Consider the following 8,157-nt stretch of genomic DNA (forward strand, 5'->3'; position numbering starts at 1 on the left):
TTTGATGGGTAACCAGTGTGCTGCCTTTCTGGCTTGCGAAATGTGGTCTCTTTTAGGTATATTGAGAGCTGCTCTTAGTGCATTGTTCTTTGTAGTTTGATCAGATTAGAGTTGGATGTGCCGGCCAGCAGTGCATTACAATAATCAAATTTGGCTCCAATGGTGGCTCTGGCGATCGAAAGGCAGTTATCTTTGGTTAGGAAAGGTTTGATGGCATTAATAAGTTTAGTGCTAAGAGCGGAGGCAGAAACAATGGAATTGACTTGCTTGTCCATGGAAAGTGAGGCATCAATGTGGACTCCTAGTGTTTTGACAGAAGGTAGAACTGGGATAACACAGTTGTCTATGCAGAGGTTGGTATAGAGTGAGTCGAGGTTGGTGAGAGTGGATTTTTGACCAAGGATGAGAATTTCGGTCTTATCTCCGTTAAGACATAAACCATTTGTGGCCATCCATGCTTGGATGGTGGCGTATATATTCTGGAGGGTGGCTGCGTCCTGATGGTAGAGTCCCGTGAGCGGGAGGAGCACTTGGGTATCATTAGCGTAGTTGGTGTAGGTGATCCCAAGTGCGTCCAGTTTGTCAAATAGAGGTTTGGTAAAAAGATTATAGAGGATGGGGGCCGTGCATGAGCCCTGTGGGACCCCATGCCTAATGGTGGTAGGCTCTGCGTTTGCTATGTTGGAAAACACTTTCATCACTCTTCCCTCGAGGAAGGAGGTGATCCAGTTTGTGGCCTGTTTGGAGAAGTGTGCTGCCTGAGTGAGGTGGTTTGTGAGGATGGCATGATCGACCAAGTCAAATGCCGCAGAGAGGTCTAGGAGGAGCAGGAGGGCCGGCTTGCCTTTATCTAGAATTTGGGTGATTTGTTTCTTCAAATCTAGTAGTGCCATTTCGGTGCCATGACCTTTGCGGAATCCCGACTGCCTTTTTCCTAGGACAGAGTTGTTTTCCAGGTAGGACTGTATCTGCATGTGTGCAGCTTTATCTAAAATTTTAAGGAGAAATGGAACCATTGTAATGGGACGGTAGTTGTTCAGTTGGGCTGGGTCAAGAGAGGGTTTCTTTAGTAGCGGGCGCAGCCATGCCTCCTTAAGGCTGTTTGGGACTTCGCCCGTCTTGAATGAGGCGTTAATGAATGCTGTGATGATAGGAGTAAGAGGTGCAGCACACTCTTTAATGTTGTTGGGGGGCATTGATCGCCTTTGCATTGAGAAGGTTTGAGCTGTTTGAGGATGTGAAGAACCTCAGATTTGGTGATTTGAGAGACGTTACATTTAGGGGAATGCTTGTCTTCAGGGACATTGATGGGAAGGGCCTGCTGGGGGTGAAAGGCCTTGAAGTGTTCTGCTATTTTAATTTGGAGAAGATCTATTTTCTTTAGCATAGCTGTTTGGATGCTGTTGCACCAGGCTTCAGCCTTAACAATCTCGTCTGTGCAGATTGGGGGAACGGTGAGCTGTTTGAAGATGGTGAATAGCTCTTTTGAGTGAGAATTAGCTTCTGTTATACGCTTGTTGTAGGATTCTGATTTGGCCTTAAATATGGCACTTTGTATTTTTTAGAGATGCTAAGAAAGTCTGCTTTGGTGACGTCGCAGGGATTGGCCTGGCATTTTTTGAGAGCTTGGCGCTTGCATTGGCATAGATTTTATAGGTCCTCCGAGAACCATGAGTTGGAGTGAAATGATTTTTTCTCTTTTTTGTTTTCAAGAGGAGCTGCGGTGTTAATGGCATGGGTGAGGGTGTCATTGAAAATCTCTGCTAGAATATTGGGGTCAGGTGAGAAAGGAGGTGCTAGGCAGGGATTGTTGAGAAAGGGACGTATATTGTCTGCTGTGAGTTTTTTGGCACTTCTGGCTGGCTTGGCTGGTGCAGGTGTTGGCGGTTTGGAGTATGTGGTAATGGGAATGCAGAATTGAAGGCAATTTTGATCAGACCATGGGAGGGCTGTGTTAGAGTTGGGGGTGGAACCACAGTTGTGGTCTGCTACCCAGTCTAAGATATTGTGTGTCGGAGATGTCACTATCTGTGTGAATCCTAGGTCTGTAAGGTCTCTGGCAAGATGGTTGCTGCTTTGTCAAGTTTATCATTGAATCTGAGGTTTAGATCTCCTAGGAGCAGGGTTTTGGAGGTTTTTTTTATGTTATTTCCAAGGAGGTGGGTGATTATGCCTGTAAAGTTATTGACTGGGCCTGGAGGTCTATAGGTGACATGAATGTTTACAGTATCTTTTGGGGAGAGTGCTAGTTTAGCTGAAAGGATGTCAAATGTGTCTTCCCCAGTGGTCGGAGTCTGTCTGATGGCTAGAGTGTCTTTAAAAATTAGTACGACCCCACCACCCGATTTAGCTGGTCTGTCCTGTCTCAGGATCGAGTAGCCTGTCGGTATGGCTAAGTTGATAGAAGGGCCAGAGGCTATATGTAACCAAGTTTCTGTTATGGCTAAAATATCTAAGTCTTGACTGGTAATAAGGTCATTGACTTCTATAGCATGAGCGTTGAGTGAGCGAACATTTAGTAGAGCACATTTGAGATGTTGGAGCTTTTTTGATTGCGGTGGCCTGAGGTCGTTAGTGAGAGTAGGCTTTTTTGTATTGTGACGTCTGAGGGGCGAGAGAGTCTTAACCCTAATTGGGCGCTTGTGGGCACTTGCATGGGGTAGGTGGAATGCCTTGGCGAGGGTGCATGGTCCTAGGCGTGAGTTCCTGTGTGTTACCTTCATGGGTGTGGAGATGAATTCCGAGGGGTGCGTGTGCTAAGTCTGTGCTGCCTGAGCTGGTTAACCAGCATTTTGGGGGGAAGTAGCAGGTGTGGTGGTGTGCCTTGATTCTATTATGTGGCAGTTGGGATGCATTGCGGGCAGGAGGTAGGCAATAATGCTAGCGAGTATGATGTAGACTAGGCCTATGATGAAGTTCTGTGTGTGGGAGGTGTACATATTGAGGTAAAGGTGCAGGTGTGGGTATGCTGTATATGTAGTGTGAGACATTCTGAGGTGGACTGTAAAGGACCTGCAAAAGTTGGTAAAACTAGAGGACTGTCACCGAGGTTGGGGTCTGAGAGCCCTAATGCAGCCAAGCACACTTTCATGCATCAAAGTGCTGATAGCCTTGGGCAGGAAGAGATGGGGTGCATGTAGTCTCTGAGGGTATTCCAAGGCTAAGCAGGGTCCTGTCCGTGGACTGTGGAAAGGTGCAAAATGCTAAGTCGTGCTCCTGTAGAATGTGCTTATTGCGGTTTTTGTCTGCTTGAACTGAAAAAGCGCAACAATATCCGCGTAATATGGGTAATAAGCAGACAAAAACCGCAACAAGCAACCTGCAAAAATGATAAGTGACTTTAGGCAAAAGGAAGCCCAAAGTCATTTATAATAAGCGGACCTGCAGTGAAAGAAGATAATCGGCCATTCCCAGTGACAGAGCTGTCGGAGGCCTGGGTCTATCTGCGTGACCACGCTGTATTTTCGTGCTGTATTTATGGCTCTAAGTATCTGTGGGTGGGCGGGGCTACCCTGTTGTCCTATAGGCCAGACCGCGCCTGGTCCCTGCATGCAGCAGAAAGTGGTTTACCATTTAACATTGTCTGGAAGGTGAATTGTAGAACTGCTGGATTCTAGTCATGGTGGAATGTGCTCCTCGGCCAGCTGTAGTTTGGGAGGGAAGGTAGGGTAGAGCAGGCGAGCCCAGGGCTTTGGATGCCATGCGCTGCAAGGCACACTTATTCACACAGCAGGATTTCTTTTTCCCATGTGAACTTCCGTCTGGCTACTTGCAAGCTACTTTCATTTTCACACTATCATATAGGGCTGCGCATTGAAGGGAGTTTTCTTTGGATCCCAAGTTTGCAGAGGCCAAGGTTTAACCCTTAGGCAAGAAGCCTGTAAATGAAATCCTGTTAAAAAGGCACACGGGACTGACATGATATGATATATGTAGCACTGTGCTTAAACTTGCTGCATGTGGCTAGTAAAGTGCACAGGATATGTGTGTGCTCTGTTACATGCATAGAATGCATTTTAAAATGATGGAAACATGATTCCCATGGCGCTGAGGACCACAAGTAAGCTATGCAGTCCCCATATTTAATTCCTTCGAATGGCGGTGTTGTACACAGGCCCAACGAAACCTACATTTCGGGGGGAGGGGGCCTAAGTGGTGATGGGAGGGGCCACTTTAGAAAATAGGCGTGCCAAACTTGGAGGCTCTGCCCCCACTATTCTACCCCCCCCCCCACGCACATGGTCTGGTGTGGGGACCGACTATCAAATAGTATATTTTAAAGTGCAATATACAGGGAGGCGGTGGAAGTCTTTCTTGAAGGTATCCACTTTAAATTTTTACTTACTGCTTTTGTTCAAGTAACGTTAACGCCGCCAGTTTCGGGGAAAGGCTTCCCTCACCTCTCTGCCTAACAAAATGCAAGTGTTCACATCCAGGGGTGCACCTAGGCTAAAATGTAGGCAGGGGTTAACCCTTCAAATGTTGGGAGAAGCACTAACTTCAGAGACGGTGGAGGAGTAACAAACATACTTGTGTAGGGGCATCTAACATCATTACTTATTGTAATGAGACTATTCTAGTGCAGCTTCAATGTTACAATCAGTTAACTCTCTCCTTTAAGTCTGAAGACACCCACTTCTTTCAGATCCTGAAGGTCCTAGAAAGTGTGAAAATGGCAGATGGTGTGCAATGAAAGTCTCATTATCATAGCATAACAGGACATAGCAGAGTGTGGGGCGGTATTGTGAACGGGCCAAGTAACTTCAGTGGCTGGGAGCAAAAAAGGAGTAAAATGTAATGTTGGTTCTACCACTGTTAGTCCGCTCTACTCGAATCTCTGGTGCACTCACTGGATGGTGAGACTATGTCTGCCTTTCAAATCAAGTTATACGAGACTGGTGGAGGGACAGTGCAGCAGTAATGCAATTCTATGTGAGAGTATTGGAGCCACTAGTAGAGGAGCACCAGGGTAGTCTAATTTGTCCCTAAACTTATTAAAAGTGTCCTATTGTTTATGTTTATGTTTATTGAATTTATATAGCGCTTTAAGCCAAAGCGCTTTACAATATAACAACAGGTACAAGAGTAAGAGAAGCATTTTACAACATGAGTCAAGTCATTAGAACAACACGTAGAACAATTTACGAGGGGGAGAGTGGGGGAAGGTGAAGGGGGTTCCAGAGTTTGTATTATGGTCTTGGAGTGGGAGGGGGAGGGGAAGGGAAGGGGTAGTGGTCTGGTGACCTTAAAGTTCAAGTGGTATCAGTGGTGAATTTGTGGTCCAGAGGGAGGGGAAGGAGGGAGTTGGGGGGAGAGTTAGAAGGGGAGAGTGGTAGGGAAGGGGAGTCAGGGGGGGAGTGAAGAAGAAGGGCTTTTAGGGAGGAGCGGAAGGATGAGTAGGTGGGGGAGGAGCAGATGGGGAGGGAGTTCCAATGTTGGGGGGCCAAGAGTTGGAAGGAGCGGAAGCGCGAGGAGGCACATGGGGCTGGGGGTACAGAGAGGAGGTAGAGGTCTGCTGAGCGGAGAGAGCGGGAGGGTGAGTAAAAAAAGAGGAGGGAAGAAAGGTAGGGGGGCAGTTCGTGGAGAGTTTTGTAGACAAGGCAGAGGAAATGAAATTTCAGTTGTGAGAGGAAGGGAAGCCAGTTGAGTTGAGAGAGAGAGAGGAAGAAATGGAGTCTCAAGGACCGATGAGACATAGAGTGCGAATAGGGGAGTGGTAGAGGGTGTAAACATAATCACTTATAAGCACTCCAATTTGTGCAGTTGAAGTCAGCGTGAGATTACATTATTTGCCCGGGATCACACACACAGCTTAACAGCAAAGCAGGGATTTTAACCCACTCTGCAATTTGGGCATGGCCACCTTCTTCCACGCTTTACTTGGAACAAATATTTATGTTTTGGGTGTAAAGACCGGCAATGATACTGTCCTATAGAGCTTACTTGCAAAATCCACAAATTGCACAGTAATCACTTATAAGCGTGGTAGACTATAAAGCGACCATGCCTAAATTAGGAGGGAAGTGGCGTTTTATCGTGATAATTTAACCATAACAGCCTTTCCACAATTAAGGTGAACCTCCTAAAAATAGCCGTTTATGGAGCCCCAGGTTGCCTGCTTGGCTTAGCAACCCATAATGCAAGGCTGCATGTTAAGACAATTAGTTATTAATATGAATATACTCTGTAAAATGTTGATATCGAATTTGAGTCACAATAGGATGGTTATGGGCGTGGGGGAATGTCCGTGTGGGAGGGGGAGATTTGCAGAGGAGAGTTAAAGGTCAGGTTATCAAAGTTAATTATGTACTACCATTTGTTTTTGGGTATAAGACAATAAGTGTACAGAAACTGGCAATGCTAAGTGCCTCTGCTAACATCTCTCTAAGGGGTGAGGAAGACACGCAGATAAATAAAAAACCATATCCAACAGTACAGAGTTGAAAGCTATTACCTGGAACGTAAGGGGGGCTACATAATTTGATTAAGTCCAGGAAATATTTAGCATTCCTAAATTTACATGAAGGCCCTGCGATTATGCTACAAGGGACTCGTCTCCCCAAAGGGGTGCCCTCTACCTTTTGGATAATGTTCGGAAAAAACATCAATGGTTTGCTAATTTCACATTGCAGTGGCCATCTTAATAAACCATAGTTTAAAATTCAAATGTGATCGAATAACACCCGACCCATATAGGGCAGATACTTGATCATTTCGGGACATTGTCAAACGCTGTGCTGGTAAACGTATATGACCCTAATCTAAACTCTGCGGAATTCATTTACATCATGTTGGATAGATTAATGAAAAATGGTGGGGCCAAGCCTGGTTTAACCGCGCACACAGAATAGTAATGGTGCCGATTAGTTGCTGCTTGGACAGGTGTGTGTAGGTTGAGCCCAAACCTATTGCCAATATCAATAAGAATCTTTGTCACACTCTAGTCCATGCACATGCGTGTTGCTATCACTTGATCACTTGTTTATACTTCAGACATATAAGGGGACACTATGTAAGGGGAGAATGGGCAGTCCAAGAGATACTCTTTCTGGTTTGGTGCAGAGAAAATGTCACTAAAACTAAGAGTTAATCATGATAAACTTATTGGCATAACAGTCTTAAGCCTCAGATTGTAAAAATGCCAGATGGCCTAATGATTTGCCTTAAAATAGTAAACCCAAATGGCCATAGAGCCAATATTCAACAAAACAAAAATGGCCATAGAGCACATGTTGGGTAGATTGTTTGCATATACAGACAATTATATATTGTTATGAAGTGACTTCACACAATTCTATATTTAGCCCTACATAGAACCTCCAACAGAGTGAGACCTCTGGGACCTGCAGGTAAGGAACTTCTCTGATTGCAAGAAATGTGTGGAATGAAAAATGTGTGGAGGATGTTGCATGGTACACACAAGTATTCCTCTGGCCATAATTTCTAAACTAGAATAGAATTATGGTTACTGTCCAAACATCTGGTTAGGCCAGTGTGGTGGACCAGATGAAGGAACCGGGCTACAGAGTCCCATCTTGACTGGATGTTTTATTCAAATAAAAAGAAAATGCCTATCTAGCCCTACTGCTATTATCCCTGCCTAACCAACTAAAAATAAGGCTGCTCATCAAAGTCCAAAGAAATAGTCCTGAGTCCAAATCCTATTCAGCTAAATGGCCCTACCACTTAGAAAAACTAAACAAAAAGGAGGAGGCTGGAGCAATTGCATCTGCCTTTGGCTTCTGCCTGGCTCAATGTCTTAGATCATTTTTCCATAGGTTTTAAAAGTTCAATAATGTAGCAAAACACAGTTCACAAGTTCTCTGCGGTTCTGTGTGTCAACTCTCAGTTCTTCACAATTCTCTCTCTCCAGGAAGAAAGGATTTTCCTAATACAATTCCACCAATTTCGGCTTGGTTCTGGACAGTGTTCTTTTGTTATGCTTAAGCACTTTAATCCTCCAGGTTCTCTCTCTCTCCAGTTCTGTTCATTATATTTCATGACCCATAGACTTCTGAAAGTCCCCTGGCCCTCTGACAGACTCACTTTATCTCGCTCTCTGTAGGGTGTCTGCCCATTCGAGTTTTCTCAGTTCCCGTAACCCTGGTAGCTTTCCCAGCCTCGACTGTTGAAGTCCCTCAATTTCTCAGGGCTCTC

The sequence above is a fragment of the Ambystoma mexicanum genome, assembly GCF_040938575.1.
Source record: "Ambystoma mexicanum isolate Mex_15411 chromosome 12 unlocalized genomic scaffold, UKY_AmexF1_1 Mex_chr12_unloc.2, whole genome shotgun sequence".
Classification (NCBI taxonomy): domain Eukaryota; kingdom Metazoa; phylum Chordata; class Amphibia; order Caudata; family Ambystomatidae; genus Ambystoma; species Ambystoma mexicanum.